The sequence below is a fragment of the Aythya fuligula genome, chromosome 8, assembly GCF_009819795.1.
Source record: "Aythya fuligula isolate bAytFul2 chromosome 8, bAytFul2.pri, whole genome shotgun sequence".
Classification (NCBI taxonomy): domain Eukaryota; kingdom Metazoa; phylum Chordata; class Aves; order Anseriformes; family Anatidae; genus Aythya; species Aythya fuligula.
In genome coordinates this window covers 29,625,406-29,643,796 of record NC_045566.1, presented here as the reverse complement: position 1 = coordinate 29,643,796, position 18,391 = coordinate 29,625,406, and the positions used below count along the sequence as shown (strand labels likewise).

Sequence of the window (18,391 nt, the reverse complement as noted above, 5' to 3'; positions counted from 1 at the left end):
GTGACAGGTTTATTAGCTTCTTTAAAAAGGACCTTGCCAAAGTGAATAATAGAGACCACAGTAGCAGAAAAACTACATCCAAGGTGTTTGTGTTTATGGATTCACAGGGAGGTGAAGTAGCTCAGTGCTTACTTGGGTGAAATTCCCCAAGGACAGCAAGAACATGAGTTTGTGTAAATAATAAAATAGGTATTGCAAGTCACAGGACAGCAGGGAACGCCGTGACTACCCATGAGAAGACGCAGCACCACAGCGATGCGTCCCAGGCTCAGCACACACACACGCTCCAACACACGCTCAAGCCAAAGGTCTGGGGACCTACCCTTGCTGTGGGGTGAGCCCTGCCTGGCACCACAGCAGCACAGCCCTTGCTGTCCCTCTTCCACTGGGCTCACCCTACTCGTAGGGGCAGCCCAGACCCTAGCAGAGCCCCACACAGCCACAGCTTTGTGTGGGGACAGAGCAAGGGGAGAGGCTTTAGTGCAGGCACATTCAGAGAAAAGCTGCTTTGTTTCACTTTTTTTCTTTTCATCTCCAAGTGTTATTTGCAAATAATGTCACCATCAATGAGGCTTGTTAGCAGCATTTTTGTCTTCATTTGTTAAATCCTACGGTTGTTGTCTGAAACTATTTGCTCCTTTGCACCAGCACAGCTGGGCTGGATTTGTCTGATGCGAACACAATGGGGCCAAATACCCAGCTGGAGCAAAAGAGCCATCAAATGAGCCCTGAAGCAGGGAGCACAGGGCTGGTAGTGGGGTGACATGCTGTGGCCCGTGGCTGCATAGGGTTTGCTTTCACCCACACACTGGCATGGCCATGTCTGCCCATGAGACAGCTGCGGGATGGGTGCAGAGGTGGGGGCAGCCAAGGGGCTGCTCTGTCTCTGGTCCACCACCACCACGTGTTTCCTCCACAGCTGTGACAGCAGCTGAGGACAGGGACACACCTGAGAATTTACCCAAGCGTGGGTTGCACATGGACTAAAATTCTCTGGCAGCACCCCATCGATGCATGTTTTCCTGGGGATCACCTTCAATAAGCTTGTGCAGCGAGCATCCCACCCAGCATCCAGAGCACTGTGTCCAGCCATGCAGCTTGCAGCAAAAAGGGCTTCTCTGCTTGGACTCTGCCTTCCTGCTTGCTCTTCCCATTGTCCTCTCCTGCTGCTTCCCTCGCCCTCCCCTCAGTGCTGCTCCCACCCCAGGAGCCCCCAGCGCCTCTTTGTTTCCTGGCTGCATCCCTCGGGAAGCATCAGCGGGTCATGAACCATTTCCTCCGAGCACCGACCGCATCTGCTGCCTTCGCACAATGACAGACTGGCTTGCGCGCCCCCAACGTGCTGCGGCAGAAAGCCACGCTCCCTCCATTTATCCGAGGAGTTTTTATGATCTTGAAATACGGCGCTGTGGTGCTGCACCCGCAACTGCCTTCAGAGTCCCTCGGCGCCACAGCCACAGGGACAGCTCCAGTCGAGCTCGGCTGAGCGCAGAAGGTGACTTCTGCCGTGGGAGCACTTTGTCATGGGGCGAGGCGGGCAGCACAGCACTAGCACAGCCTCTCTTTGACATCCTGAGGGGGAAGCATGGCTGCACACGAATTAAACCTTTGCAGCAAACAAAAATATTTTGCTTCACCAGAACATCGTAATGGTGGCATTTCTGCTGCCTTTTGAAAGGATGGGATTTACCCAGCTGAACTATTCAGCTCCTGAGCCAGCTTAAGGAGAGCAGGTTAACAACAAAGGCGTCTGGCATTCATACAGCCCAACCGGCCTCCTGGAGCACATCGTGTCTCTTTGGTCAGCTTCACTCAGGGAGGAACCAGTTTCCTGCTCAGCCCCAGCACTGACAGGGAGTGCAGACCCCGTGCTGAAGGCCTCTCTTCTACCTGACTCACAAGGTTCGGCCTGCCAGCCTCACATCCCTATCCACACAGCTGGCACAGCCGCTACTCCAGAGCACGTCAGCAGCCCCCATATTCAGGCACCTGGTCACAAGAAATAAAGGGAGGGAGCCTCTGCTGCAGCTCCTCATGCCCAGGGCCTGGCAGAGCCTCATGCAGAGCAGTCCCTCAGGGAGGCTGGGACAGGCACCGCTCCGCATGCACCAAAATGGCACCTGCTGCACGGCCTAACGCAGCTTTGGATTTTCAGAACACGATACAGGGTGTGTATGTATATGCATACTACATACATGTGCATACATGTTGCTGTGTAAATATACGTACATTTACATACATGATCAGACGTGTTATATATGGCATGCATGACTAGTCATAAATTTTCAGTAGAAAACTAGAATGCATTGTGTATGCATGCAAACAGATTGCAACTCCTGCAGATAGTTTATCCACTGCAACTGGAATTCTGCAGCTCTCCAAACCCCTGCTTTTGAGTCTTTCAGTGTTTTGTGCAATTTGGGAAGAATCTAATCCTGTCTTATTAACATCAGTGCAGTTACTGAGTGACAAGGGCTGAGTCCCACCATGTTTTTCTGTGAGACCTCACATAATGAAACACAACATATTCCCTTTCTGTAAGTGCTAGATGAAGTGTTTTTAATAAAATGCCTTTAACTAAAATACTTTATATCACTTAATTTGTAATTCTGCCTCTGAAGATTAAAAAAAAATAGTGTCTTCCTATGATCAATAATCAATTTTTAAGCAGCTGTTATTTTCACAGTACATATATAAAAGCAATCCAAGCTACTAAAATTGTATACATAGACACATCATAAAAGCCAAACTTCTTCATATTCAGCAATAAAAAAAAAAAAAAAAAAGGACAAAAAGACATGCACAGGTCTAAGACGCTGCAGTCCTAAGTATTTTGGACAGACCAGAAATCTCTGAAAGCTGGAAGCCATATGCAAGCCTTACACCAGAGCACACAGTACGGCAGAACCTGTGTAACGACCCTGGGTGCCCATTTGCCCAGGGCCAGGCAGCCGGTCTGCCTGGGGCTGAGAGCAAGGCACTATGAACAAGTCACAAAATCAAGGAGAACGGTTTCCTAGATGCATTGTGAACATCCACACCTGTTTGCAGATGTGGTGCTTCAACCAACAGATGGAAAGAGAAGACTCACTCCTTCATCTGCAGCTGGTTGGTCTTTGTTCCTCTTCATTCCCACCTCTTTCTGCCCAACACCATCTCTCATCCAGGCTCTCTAAGCTTCCTATTATTCCAGGCTTTAAATCAATTTGTGTTAAACTATTACGATTGTAGATGCTCTCTTTGTCTTCCTGCTGCTCAGTAGGAAGCAGACAGAGCGGTGCCACCCTAACTAATGAAGCTTTATTTAGGAACCGCTCAAACCCATTCAAAACGCAGTGGCTTGATCCTGCAGCCCTGCACTCCAGTCTGCAGCCCCCAGCCCAGACAGATCACTGGTATCAACAGCACTGCTGGCAGACCTGCCTTCTCCCTCTCAGACATCTTTACATACATCAGCTGCACTATGTTACGGATGCTGCACAAAGCTGTCCCCTGGCCTTGTCACATGTTACAATGGCAGGAGTTGCTCGGGACTCTGCACAGCACTCCTGACAGCCGCGGGTGTCTCCTGCCCTGAGCACAGCATTGCTCAGGTTCAGCCACTGCACTCCAGCTCACAAGCATGGCTGTATTTTTTAACATCCCAGAAGCCATCTTTGCGTCATCTCCTTTTATAGCTTTCCTGGAATATTCTCTACATTCTGTGGTTTGTACCAAACGCTGCACCTGGAAGGTTAGTTCTCCCTTTGCAGATTCGACGTGTTATTCCTGCCCAGAGAGAAATGCATGGCCTCCCTGTTAAACGTAACATATTGATTTTAAAATTGCTTTGATGAGTTGGAAAGCGACGCATAAATAGGATCAGTGCATTTATCACCAGTCAGCTCTTCTCTGTTAAGGCAGCTGATGTTTCAGATGACCCAAGGACAGCATATTGGCCTCTCCAAAATACAAGCCAAAGGTACATGGAAGACGTGCTCTTAACTTTTGTCCAGCCCAATTCCAAAATTCATTCTCAGCAGGCTGGGAAAGCCAAGTCAGACACCTTCACATCTCATCTTAAACCTCTCATTACAGAGGCTAACTCTCATCAGCTGAGGTCTGCTTTCATTTTCAGCAGTAGGGCAAAACTCTTCAGGTTAATCTTTCACAATGATGCTATTAGTTTACTCCATATTGAAGTTGATTTATGCTTTGGCTTTTTATAAGGCAGCAGCAAGCAATTGCATGGGAACATGTGTTTTCATCGTTCCATCTGTAATTGTAAGAGGGCACAATAAGAGAAGAGATATTCTACAAACACCTTAAAAGAAAAACTTCGGGCTTTGATAAAACTGCACACATTTGAGTAACCTGATGGTCACCAAATCTTTGTTTGAAAGCACTGAATGCATATTTTATTTTAAACCCTTAGCTTCTCTAAATCACAATAACTGTTTTTTGACATTAACAAACAGATAAAAAACATCAGATAACTCTCCTTTTACAACAGGAAAAAAAAAAAAAAAAAAAAGGAGGACCTAGAGCCCAGTATGTGTCAAGACAGGACATTACTTCATCTTTTGTGATGGTTTTATAAGCGATAAACCTGCTGAGATTTAACCAGGATCCGGTGCTCGCTGCTGTTCCTCACAGATCTCAGGCAGCTGGAGGTGGCTGAGCACCAGACGGAGCCAGCAGCTCATGGGGCTGCCCTGGACATGGCTGACCTGTGTGAGCCCCTTCTCTGGCCAAGCTAAAATGGAGAACAGCTACTGAAGGCAGCACTGGGGGGCTCCAAATCACACTGTGCTCCCACCTGAGGAGCAGACTGAAAGATAATGATTGAGAATTATTGAGATCAGTCTTCTTTATCCACTCCTTCCTTCCATTTTATTTTTTCTTCTCTCCCCTCCTCTCATTTTCATTCCCTTATCTCTATTTGAATCTCTCTTTTATGCTTTTTCCTCTCTCTTCCCTTCCTCTGCTATTTCCTGTCACTTCCTCCTGTGATTTCCTCCTCCTAACGCTGCTTCCCTCTGCTCATGTGCCCGGCCCCTCTCTGCTCACTCCGCGAGGGGCAAGGTGGGAAATGCTGATTTAGCACTGACTCCTTGCCTAGCCTGGGATGGGCCACGACAACAAAAAGAATATAGCAAGTATTCTGTTTGAAAAGTGTCACGGGTCCTTCAAGACCCTGATTCAAAATCTGTCAAAATAAATAAATAAATAAAAATTCAATTTACTTCAGATCAAAACTGGAAGGTCCCACTATTTCTATGCAGTTGAGACAGTTGGAGAAGCCTGGGGGACACAATAAACATTTTGCCAGTAATTCTTGGGCAATTCTGCAAAAATTAGTCATAAAGATCTCTATCGCTGATCTCTGTCACATGGACTTTACTCGGTCCCCTTCACTTTACATACCCATTCAAACACTGAAAATGGAGACATTATTTACTAAAGCGCATCTTTCTGAACATTTTTAATGCTGCAGACTCAATTTTATGTCTTAAGTCACGTGAAGGACAAGGCAATAAGAGCTAACAGGAGTGCTCACAGAAACATTAGATGCACTTTAGCCACCTGCACTACTATCGTGTCTTTAATACCGGGGAGTATTTTACATCTCAGAGTTAACACAAGCAGACTAGTCGCAGGTACAATGGCGTCTGGATAACAACATTTAGAAGCATGAAATTACAAGTGTGCTGGCAGGTTTTTATGTGCTTCCTTCAAGCACAGGAGCTGCTGCTCTTTGTCCCTCACATCCTTTGTGTCAGAAGCAGCATGACGCTAATAAATTTAAAATATATTTTGAGATTCATAGCTAGGGCTGCAGCATCCGGGCAGAATTTTTAAATGTGTGGTAATTGTTCCTGCACAAGGAAGCATGGGGAAGGGTCTCTTTTCCCTCTTAGTGAGCACCAGAGCTGAAAGCAGCTTCGTTTCTCTGCCAGGGATGTACCTGAGAGCCGCAGCTCTGGCTGTGCTCAGAGGGCATGGGGACCTGGCTCTTACCAGCAAAACCAGGAGCAGCAGCAGCACTCCGGGCAGCATCACCAGCCCGTCACAGCACTTCCTACCAAACTGCCTGGAGAGCTAAAGAGCTCTTTAGGACACAGTTCCTGTGAGTATGTATGTGTATTTATGTAAGGTACCAGGATAGCTTTAAAATCTGGCACTGCCTAGGCTTCACAGCACTCAGCTACACAATTAGGATTTGGGGTTAGATTTCTTTTTAGGGATTTACATAACCTCAGACAGTGCTTTGCACGGCACTGTCAGTCATACAGTTTCCAGAATCATTACTAAAACATTAGGAAGTTTCACACCCAATGTACAGCAATCTGTTTTGATCTGAAAACTAGACCATGCTGTAGTAAACAGGTTTTTCCCTGATCTTATGCCATGTCATTCGGCAGGAATACTCAGGTGTTGGAGGCTTGAATCTTGCCTGCAGGCAGAAGGTGTGCTTGGGTTACACTGGGGGATCAGAACAGAGGGAAAACACAAATTTCTTGGCTCACCAGAACAATTACCTCCACCCACTTGCCAATCTGGCATCTCCAACTTCTTGTTAAGGGAGTGAGTTAACCAAGAGTAGGGACTGAACTGCAGGGATTTATTTTGTGTGACAAACAGCTTTTGTTTTGTGAATATCAGGCTTACATTGTTGTATAGATCTATCCTCTGGAAATAATAATAAGATTTCTACAGCTTTGGAGTAGCTCTTTCAGCACTATCTGGGAATCCATCAACAGAAATGTTGACAGGTCTGTGAGATGGGTGCTCAACCTGCAAATTCTTTAAGCAAGAGCCTTCTCTTTTATGTTTCCCAGTGACTTCACACTCTCAAATTTTAAAGTTGATACTAAATTTCTGGGAAAAAAAATAAAAATAAATAAAAATAAAAAAAAACACTGGATTTAAATTATGAATATAAACATTTACCACTTAAAACTCTTCACTGGCTTCCTCAGCATTCTTCCATTTAAATCCTCTGTAACAACCCTGTGCTTTCTGCAAGAGAAAAACCCAAAGTCAGCAGCGCAGGGTGCTGATCACACCGCTGAGATGCATCCCTTCCTCAGGCAGGGAGGAGTTGTGCTGACCTGGGGGCTCTGCACGACAGCACACCTGCCTTGCAGGAGCCAGCGCTGGCCATGAGCTGAAGCTGTGGCTTCATATTCTGTAGTTCCCCAGGACAGGGGAAAGCTAGCTAGCCATATTTTCAACCCAACATTAGGCTTTGATCATGTGGAGTTTTTTTCCTAATATTTTTCAAGGGGATTAGGGTGTATCTGCTCATTACAGCAATCCACCACCCCTGACTGCTGAAGCTCCCTGTGCTCTCCAGTGTCCTGCTCCCAGGAGATGCCACCTGGCCCCGTGGTAATGATGAAAGAAGTCCCGTGGGCACCTGTGTGAGCTTCTTTAGCTCACCATACACCTGGTGCTCAGCACCATGCACAGAGCTCCGCCCTGCCAACAGCTTCTCCTTCAACAGGAGAGCCACTTACTCCCCCCTCCAGTTCACACAAGAAAAGAAAATAGGGAAATAATGGGTCTGTGAAATCAGTTTGAAGCCCAGGAGGTGTAGCTAAGAAAGCACCCTTCCCTAGCACCAGCCTGTCCCTGCCCACAGCCACCACATGGCCTCCGGGGAGCTGGCAATGCACCTGGTGCTGCCGGCTGGACTCGGTCACTGCCACCACGCTGCTGGCCTCCTGTCCTGTGTGGGCAGCGGCATGGCCCCACACATGTGGGTGCACGCTCACTGCAAAGCACAGCACTTATCCTCATCCTCAACACAAACACGTTGAAATCACATAACATCAATGAAGTGTCTTTAAAAAAAAAAAAAAAAAAAGCTAAGAGTTACATTTTAAATCCTTTATCAATCACAATGCCTAAGTTCGAAGTATCCAGATCACATACTCAACTGGATTTCAGTCAGCTCTTGCATTTGCATTTTGACAGTGTTTTTCAGCCCTGGCACTGTAGGGATGAGCAAGCTATGCTCTGACACATTAAAAACAGGAGCCGCTGCTCACGTGTCCTGCACAGCGCAGCAGCCGCCTCCGCAAGGACAGCCAGGCAAAACTCCCACCGAAGCGCGTAGGATTTCAGCCCACCGAGCGCTGCCGCTCCAGGCTCGTTACTTGGTGACAGACTTTGCTGCATGGTGCTGCATGGATGGCGCCCTGGTTTTTCATTGTAAAAGGAAGAGAAACAGAGCTTTATTACCATTCTTCCTCAAAGCTGTCCAAACGAAATAATAGGAGGTCAAATAAATCAGCATTCGATTTTGTTTTCTACATAGGGGTTTGTTGAAATACCAGAAGATGTAGGTACCGAGGAGAATCAGACCACGCTCACCATGTCAGGTTAGCAAGGCATATTCATATTCTAATACTTGCGCTACTCTTGCCTGTTTTTAAGCCTACTCTGAAGCCCAGCCTGGCTGAGCCCTCAGAGCTGTGCCAGCCAGCGCTCACCCTATGCTGCAGCCCTGAGCGAGGCCACCCCTCTTCTGTGCTGGCCACCAAAAAGCTGTCACTGCTATGCCCATTTCTGGTTTCACTGTTCCCCCCACCCAGAGCGCTTGCACAGGCAGGGCTGTGGAGGACAGGCCCTGCAGCACCCTGCTACCTGTGCACCAAGCGAGGTGCAGGGCCAGGAGTGGGGACCGGGCACGAGACAGGGCGGTGACACTGTGTTTACCAACAACTAAGGCAACCTGTGGCAGCAGTGGTCCAGCCAGAAGCTAAGACCCCACCTGGGTGGGCCCTAAGTGTTTTTCCCCCTCTTTCCGAGGCAAAGCACACATCGAAGCAGTCACAGTCCAGGCAGCTCGCCCCCAAAGAAGCTGCCACGCAGTGACAGCTGAGGTAGAACAGGGAGGCACAGCTCTGGCAGGGGCCTTGCCCCGCTGCAAGCAGCAGGCCTGAGACCTGCGTGGGCACCACGGTGTCCTCTCTTGCTGTTGGGGGGCCCGCACCCACCGAGAGCTGCTGGCCTGAGCCCTGTGAGAGGCAATGGCTGTGGGCACACGGGGCCTTGAGGATGCCAACCCCTCCCCGAGGCTGACCCGCAGCTTAAGGCTTAAGCTGAACCTAAGGCAGCTCTTCCAGGGTAGGGAAGTGAGGAAAGGAATCTGCCACACGCCACGGAGCCTTACTGCCTTTGAGCTGAAGGCTCTGTAACATCAGTCAAACAAACACGCCATTGCTTTTACTGCTCTGCAGTTGCCATTTACTATTTTGCTGGGAAATCGTCCAGAAAAGGGATGCTACCTAGAAGGAAGCATTATGCCAGCACTGGAAACCAGTAATGTTTCTAAATAACCCCACGGGCACAACGTCTATTCCTACACCATGGCAGGAATTGCAGAAAGGCCAAAGAGCCCAAGCCAGCCACTATGCACACAAGGTCTGAGGCAGCAGTTGCAGCAGCAGGCGGGGAGCCACTCCAGGGAAACCCGGCCCCTGAGCTGACATGAACCAGAGCTGTAAGAGCACACACCAAAGTACGGGGTTCAGTGAGTGGGAAAACAAACATCCTAAGTTTCATGACCCAGCTTCACCAGGGCAGCCAAGGACACGGGGAGGCAGCAGTTGCTGCCGATGCCTCAGCCCCACCGCTCTGCAGGGCTGGCACATCCTCAGGGATGCAGATGCCATTAGCAGGCATGGACTTGCCAAAGCCATCTCTTCTCTCTTGCAATGCCTCCTGCTCTCTGGAGAGCTCACCTCTTACTATAGGCAATACCTTAATTCTTAATTATCTCTCTGCTAAAGGTTTGAAGTAAATGCTTGAGTTATTTAATTTTTACAACATTTTGACAAGGCAAGGATGAAAAAAAATATAAAAAGAGAGGGTGGTTCTGAGTCATTCCATTGTATTACCACCTCATTTTTCCTCCCAATCAATCAATAAATAGAGGGGGGTGGGGGGGTCACACAATACACCTCTGCTCCCCACAAAGAAATACATGTTTACCTGTGCCATTTCCCCTTGCCATCGAGCAAAGCCTGGCTGGTTAGTCTATCCTTCCCTCTGTGCGGGAAGGGAGGAGCCCCAGACAGGGGTCTCAAACCTCCCCCCCGCCCCCCAAGGACATGGCTGCTCCTAGCAGGAGAGAAGAGGGACAGTACCCAGCACAGGTGAGGGGCACATGCTCACCACAGGGAGAATCAACTCCTGCCCAGTGTAAATCAGCTTAGCCAATAAAACCTGTGCCAATTACACAATCACCTGGCTCTGCTTTGCTAGAAGGCTCAGGAGTCATTTAATTTCTGACATATGTTGGTTTTTAGCACCTCATCCCTGCCACTCAAAGTGCTGGTGGAGCAATGGTCAGTTCAAGCTCTCATATTGGGGTGCCCAGTCCATAGCACTGGGGCAGCAATAACTGAGACCACAGAGTACCCAGCAAGCAAGGGATGGGGACAGGAGCAAGGAGGCCATCATGGCTGCTGCCCAGCACACCATGAATTGATCTGACCTGAGCTGCTGCAGACTGCAGAGCTGTGTTCATTGCATCACAGGGGTTTGCACCAGCTGAGGACTTGGTCCCTACTTTTTTCTTTGCATGCTCTGCTGGCTTTAGTCATAGGTCTAGCAGACACACAAGCTGGATGAACGGTATTTTTTAATTTTAAACAAAACAAACCACACATTTTATTGTCCCTCTATCCCATCATCTCTCAGATGGTATTTCTTAAATCCATGTAAGTGCAGAATTTTCACAACACATTTTGGCTGGGGTAAGCTGTGTTTGAATCATCATTCAGAGAAGTGAAGATTTAATTTCATGGTGGAATTAGGGCTGACATTTCCTTTTTATTTACACTACACCAAGGGTTAATAAGGTTACTATAACCTTAATCTTTGATAGCTCAACAATAGCATACTCTAGGATTAGTGCAAAAACTGGATTTTAACTTTTAATCCCATTATTGCTGATAACCCTATCAACACTGTGCCCCATCGTAGAGATGGAGCAGTGAAACCTTTGACTCAATAGTCCCTTTCCATGGAACAACATTTAGAGTTGCAGCAGAAGAGCCAGGGACAGTTGCTTGGTTGATGCCTGTAGTGAGGTTCACAGTTTGCGGTAGGGCTGCAACGCTGCTTTTAAACTGCTTGTCAGCAATCTTTGCCAAGAAAAACACTGGTCCAGTGGCATATGTTGGCGGAGCAATGCAAGGTTGCTCTAATTCCCTTACTTTGTTTTTCCTTCCTCCCATGCGACAGCTACTCCAAGAATCAGACCGCCAGTCTGGCAAGTTGAGATCCAGAAACTTGCTGCTAATTACCGTGTTTACAATTCCCAACCTGTTTGTTGGTGCCAACAATCAAACTGCATCCTCTTGTGTGCACCAAAAGACACTTGCTGGCAGTAGCTTCCTAAGGTTCCAGGCTGGCTACATTAATTACTGTTAACTTAATTTTTGGGTATCGAGAAGCAGCTTTAATTAGCAATTTTATGGATTAAAATGCATTTCAAGAAATAGCAGCTTGACTTATAGGCTGCTTACCAATCCTATACGTACTTTATATGGAAACACAAGTGGTAGCAAATTTATATGTGGTCTGACAAATAAAATAGGCAGAGGTTTAATAAAAATCACACCAGGAAATGAAAGGTTATACTTTCCCTTTGAAATCAAATAAGATTCTAAATCTAGAGGATCTGGTTGGACATTTTTTATGACTTTTCAGCAAACATTTGACCAGACAGAATAAATCTCATTCTCACAGTGTATCACTGAATCAAAGTATTCAAACCTTGGCTAATTTATCTCTGTTTTAATGAATGCCTTTGGTAAAAATACAAATAAATAAATAAAAAACTTTTTAAAAGAGACCTATTTTTTGAACCCAGTGGAAGAGAGTCCAAGCTCAAACAAGTGCAGGGCAGAGCCCCACCAGGGGTGATGCCATTTGTGCCCTGTAGGAGCTAGTCTGAGACTCCTCAAGCTATCTGTCTGCTTAGGAAAAAATGATTCAGTTAGGATGCGCTTTAATGTGCACTTCATGTGCACATTAATGCACTTCATGTGCTTGAATCCCACTGGGATCGATGGAGCTCCATGTGCCCCCGCGATGCCCTGCCCAGACCAGCACAAGAAGGGCCTACCTGCCTGAGGACTGTGCCCGGAGCCTGCAGAGCTTGCCACTGCCCACAGCAGCAATCCATTTCTAACCCAGCTTTTCCATAACAGACTACAAGGGACTTTCTTTCTGTCCCACAGCAGATTCTCCACCCTCTCACAGAGTCCTAAATGCCACACACACAAGTCACTTGCCCGGCTGCTGGCATTTCTTGGGCTGCCCAGCTACTGGCAGAGCCCTGCACCATCATCCCACGCAGTAGAAGTGCACTCAGCTACTGCGGAACAGACAGTCTGGGACAGAACTCAGCTGTACGAAAATCTGTGTGGGATTGGGAAAGCAGAGACAAAGAAGGCAGTGAGCCAAAGAGGTGCACGCTAAAACCAACACCGATTTTGACTTACAACGGGAAGAAAGGGAACAAAATGGATCACTGCTCCCAGAGGAGGCAGCCTGGATTTAGTCTGGTCCTGCAGTAGGGAAGTGGAAACAAGCATTTAAGAGCAGTTCGTTTGTACAGGGCATAATGAACATGCTGAGCAAACTGCCAGGGAGTCAATAAACCTGTGCCTCTGAGACCAGTCCAAAAGGAGCTGTAGGGGCACCTGGAGGACAGGGGCATTCAAGGCTGTGAGCGCACGCTGCAGTGGCGTGGGATGCGTGGGACGGCGCAGCCCCTTCCCCGCTCCTCTGCTGTGCTGGCCCAGCCAGCCACCCGGCCTGGGTGCCTGCACCTTGAGTAATGGGCAGACGTCGCCTAATGGGAGTCTGCCAATCTCCACTCGATTTATAATTCAGCAAGCAGAGGAGCTTGATTCTTCTAATTTACATAAAACATACATAAAACTGAAAACCAAATAGCTTCAGAGCATATGGGCAAAGCACACAAGAGCCACCAAGGAGAGAAGGAGTGAAAAAGGACACGGTGAAATCACTGTCTAGATTGAGCTTTGGTGAGGTTTTTTGAGCACCTTGCCTATGCTAAGCTTCTCACGGACAAGCAGGCTCCTGCTGCCAGGCCGTGTGTCAGTGCTGCACCTCGGTCTCACCACTGCACCATCAGCCCCATCAGCCCCACAACCCTGACAAGGGATGGGGTTTCACCACCACACCGTTTCTCTAAGAGAAGAGCAAGACTGGTGAAAACCTGCGGTGACACGGCCAAAAGGCGTCAGTGCACACCCAGCCAGTAACGCTCTCCTCCCCTCTCCTGGTGAACCTCAGGCAAAATGGTGGGAGAGGCCGGGCTGGAAGATGGTGGAGGGGCAGCGCTGTGCCCCCAGGCCGCTCCTCCCCTGCTCCCTCTGCAGCGCAGGGTGGGCAGCAAGCACACCACTGTCCCAGAGCAGGGCTGGGCTGGGCTGGTGGCCTTCCCCATGGCATGGCACAACCCTGGTGCTGCCTCCTCTCCTGTGCATCTGAGCCACCACCCTGGGTGCCAGTAATAGCCTCGTGGAGGCTGGCGGAGCTCCGGCTGCCTCACCGAGCTCTGCGCGAATTCAGTCATTTCCAGCGAGCAATATATAAATAGATGCTGTCTCATTATTGATGTACATTGTGCAGACGGTTTAGCTTGGGATGAAGCTCGCCTGCTTTCCTTTTATGGCTGAAAAGCGGGATCCCAGAGCCTTTATCTGAAATCTCCGCACATGTCAATCAAAGCGCACCAGGACGAAGATTTTGCACTCTTAGGTCCTCGTTAAATGGCAGGCACCACTGCAGCCACACAGCTGTGGGAAATGTCCATGGGAAGGAGACGCAGCTCTGTACATGTGTGCACGTGCGTATAAGCACATTTACATACAACCACACCAAAACCAAGCTAAAGCAGAATACTAACATTTGCAGCCTAATTTTTCTATTCCTTTTCAAATCCCAAGACCAGGCTGTAGTCAGGGCTACTCTGACACAAATCTCATTTGACTTTCTTATAAGCCACCGGTTTACGCTAATGGCAGAGCTGGCCTCGTACTTGGAAAAGCAAAGCTCGGGGTGGTGCCAGGCCCAGGCCCTCCCGGCCTGTAACTGCAGCACACTGATACTGCAAGTTAGATCTGATCGTGAACCCTAGTGAAGGCAAGCTATCGATATTTTGGAAAGCCATTCCTCACACTTCTGAGCAGCAAACGGCCCATCACTAAGGAGGCCAAACCCTTGTCAGCATGAGCTGACTTCTATGAAATGAAATACTGACCTTACTGCTAGCTCCGGAGCTAATCTCAGAAGAGAAATTTTATCAGAGAAAGCAGAGCTATTATTCCCAGCCACTCTACAGGGCACTTATTTAAGTTTTGCATCCAATGAATGTGGAATACTCCAAATATAGTGGCATTTGATAAAAGTCAAAGATGAAAACTCCAGCTAAGTATTTTGTGCGGGGCTTTATTTGTTTTGCATTGCTCAGATTTCGCATCACTCCATTCGGGCTCCTTTCCGTTGCTGGAGTTTTCCTCCCTTTGTAGCGGAGAGCCAGAGCTGAGCAAGCAGCACTGATTCACTGCAGCTCCCACAAATGAAAATTAAACATCACTATTTTCAGCCCTAATTGAGGGTCTGTACCGCTCCTACGATCTGTGCTGGTAAGAACATATTTACATACACGTAAAAGACAAGCAGCAAAACACGGAGACCAAAGGGAAAGTGGCTTTGTCTGCTGCTTCTTAGGGTAGGACTCGCAGGTCCTGTTTCATTGAGGGACTTCGTGAATGGTTAAAGGCGAATGCATTTATATCACCGCACACACGACAGTAGCATAATGTCATAGCACAACAAAGGGCTACGCGACATGCACAGTAATAACGAAAGTGATTTTACTGAAACCTCAAAAGTAATCATTCTATTGTCCTCTGTGTAACTCAGACCCATGGAAAACATGCAGGAAAACAGGCCTCTTTCTTAGAGGCAGAAAAATTGTCACCTCTTAAACCAAGGTTTGAGGAAGTTTTCACTGCTCTTCTCTATAGTTCAAGACATTTTGAAAAAAAAAATATAAATAGGGAATTACATGATCCTGATGTTTCTAAAGTAAAACACAATGAGAAAAAAAAATCGAAACAAAAACAAACAACTTCTGTTCTCTCTAACCCTTTGCTTGTATCATAAAAAGGAAGGGGGCAGCCAGGTAGAAGAGAAAAAGAAGCAGTGGAACAATGAATAATTTCCCCCCTTTAGTGGTCATTTTTAGCAGCAAAAGCATTAAGACTATAATAACTGTTGCTTCAATAAAACAGCAGGCATTAAATTGCATAATTTTGTATTTTAGAATAATGTTTTTAGCATTTTGGCAGAGAGGTAATAGTGGTCTGTTTTCTTGGAATAACCAGGTAAATTTTCTCTTAAAAATAATTGTTAAAAGTTTATTTTCCAGATAGAATGAAGCATTAATGCATATGCATCAAGCCTCCCTGTTCTTATTATTCCCCACCTATTTAAAAAATAAATAAATAAATCCTACAAAATGCAATAACTACAGTGATGCATTTTTATTTGAATTCTCCATCAACTTCTTGTTAGGAGAATGTGCATACTTGCAAAGCTATTACTCTCAGATAATCTAAAAGAAGTCATATGAAATCTACTTTATGTATGTAAATCCCTCTGTAAGATGCAGTAAGATGCTTCTTTTTTTGGTAACAGGCTGCACAATTAGATGCTGTACAGACCTAGTTCAGAATTTCCCTCATTCTCCAATTAGAGAAGACCAATCCCACAGTGATCACTTTGTCATTGATTTGGAGTGATTTAAAAGCTAGGCTGACCCTGTGAACATTAATAAACTTTGTGATATCACCCTGTCTTAGCAAGAGAACTGCTAACATTCCAAGCAAAGTTATGAATCAGCAGGTTTTAATATATTTTTTAAAAAGCTGAATTATTCCAACATTTCATGCCTAATCTCATAATGTTAAAAGGGTGTACATCACATAAAATCCAGATGAACTGATACAGAACACTATCGTGGCGACGACTGGTGCTGAAGCAAATAAAAGATGAAGACTAGCGCCTCTGAAATACTCTGAGAGGGTAACTTGGTAAGTTTAAGTAGCCCTTCATAGGCCTACCTCTTTATTCCTAATTGCCATCAAGTACAGGAAAATTTTCTGACCCACTGCAACCCCACAGGAGTGCAGCACAGAAAACAGAGGCCTGAAGGCCTCCAGAGGTGGCTCTCCAGCTGTTGCTGGTGCCTGCACTGTCTTGGCCAAACTCATTTTAAATCTCCTAGTGAAGGGAGTTCCTGGCTGAAGATTGTACCATTGCTCATCTTACTATTTATTTTATCTATTTGTACATTACTATACACATAATGTATACATTACTACATATTATATTCCTCACTGGCTGTACGTATTGGCTTCCCCGATAGGGACTGTTCCTTGACAGCCATACTACACTTCTTCCCCGCGCCGCCCCTAGGTTCATTTGCACGCACCAGGTTACCTTCCTGCAGACAGGCAGCAGCCTGGAAATCAATGGCAAAACTCCTGCTGCCTTCCACATGAGGAGGATTTCAATAACAGGATACTCATTTCTTTTATGACATGGGTACTGTTATGTAACTTCGGCTAGGTATGCATGTATATATGTATGTGGACATATATATACACACTCACAGACGTAATACTCCTTCCAGCTATATATGCAGGGCTCTTATTTTTCCCACCAGCCAATCCCTCTAGCTTCTGAAACATTTCACCTCATTTTCTGCGGACTCTTTGTAACTAGGTACTGACTTTCCAGAAATCACACCTCCAAACTTGGTGCAGCTGTGGTTTCCACCCGCGTGGCACGCCCTGCCCGCACCACATCCCCAGGCTGCCTCGCGGCTCTGCAGAGCTGCGGCACGGCCACCCTCAGCCAGCGCCTCCAGGCCCCTTCCCCTCGCCTGCCTTAGGAGCCGCTCTGTCCTTCCCTGCCAGACTCTGCCCATCACCTCTAGGAGTTCTGACTTTGGTTTTAGCTTTTAGATGCCTTATTTTTGGCCTGTCATTTAAATTCCTTTTGAGTCATTGTTATTATTGAGCCAACATTTTATAAATAGCTCTATGCATTGCAGGTATATGATAATCATGTCCTTTGATTTTTGTGCAATTTGGTTACGAAATGGTAAGAATAAAAAGAGTGCAAGCATCATGGAATGCCCAGGAAATGTTTCCATAGTTAAAAGTTTGGGGAGACAGATTCAGAATCTGTAAGAATTTATGATTGTTAGTAATGGGTGTTATGGTTTACCTTTACAGCACTAAACGGTGAGGTGTCAGAACAGCTAAGAGGCAATAACTAGGGGTTGTTTTTCAGAAATATAATAGTCTTTTAAAAGGAAGAGAAGAAAAAACCTTTTTTGTGCATAGACTATTTATTAAAAATAATGCATAAAACTTCAGTTGTATACATTACTTTTAGTGTGATGTAAAGAAATAGAAAAAGGCTAGAGAGCTTATTCTTACAGCTGCAAACTGTGTGTGTATCTGTGTGTACATATAGGCATTATCTGTTTTCAGTTTCTTCAAGAAAACTCTGTGAACCACCTCAACTGACGCAAAAGACAATGACCTGCAATGGGAAGAAATCCTACACTCCCTGCAAAATCAGGTGGGGTCTTGAAAAAGGAAAGCAGAACTCATCCTAGTGAAAGGCGCCTGCAGAACTGCACGTATTATCTGCATGCAATACTGTGTACATTTATTTTGGGGAAATTTGCAGGCAGCGAGAGGAATCACAGCACCAGTCATAAAGACGTGCTGAGCCTTCGCAGCCCCTGCTGAGGTGGGTGGGGGTTTTGCCTCTCCAGGGCTGTACAAGTGGGGCTCTGGACAGCACGCTGCAGCCTCTGGTCAGAGATGCGTACAGTGATACGGATATTCCACTCAGACATATGCATAGGGGCTGCAGCATTTGCAGAAAAAGCACCTGAAATCAAACTGAAGCCCTCATCTCATACCATGGGGCCTTGCTAAGAGGAGCAGCGCTTCCTTCTACACGCGGACCCCAGCAGGGCCACTCCCTTGCCTGCCCAGGGACTCGTGCCTGCAGCTCCTCTCCCCTCTCTGTGGGTGCTGTGGGTGCACTGTGGGATGGCCACGGGGCAGTGCCCACTGTGGGAAGGTTCCAGCGGCCTTGGTCCCCTCACAGAGCAGGGCCATCCGCTGCCAGCAGGGCACAGGCCGCGGCCACCCCGTGCCAGTCAAAATGCAGCCGGGCCTGGCGCGGCCAAGACTTACCTAGGGAGCAGCTGTGTAAAGCGACCCAGGGATATAAATCTTCAGAGGATTATGGCCCTTAAAAATAG

At 47.0% G+C, this 18,391-nt stretch overlaps 1 long non-coding RNA gene across 5 annotated transcripts in view; it reads right to left on the bottom strand.

The window, feature by feature from the left end:
- LOC116491842 overlaps positions 1–18,391 on the bottom strand; it is a 42,501-nt gene that overhangs the window by 17,417 nt on the left and 6,693 nt on the right. The window contains exon 4 of one of the 5 annotated variants that reach the window (XR_004253534.1): positions 6,934–7,002. The exons of the other annotated variants lie outside the window; for them this stretch is intronic. This is a non-coding gene — a long non-coding RNA (uncharacterized LOC116491842). The remainder of the gene's footprint in view (positions 1–6,933; positions 7,003–18,391) is intronic. 5 annotated transcript variants of the gene reach the window in all.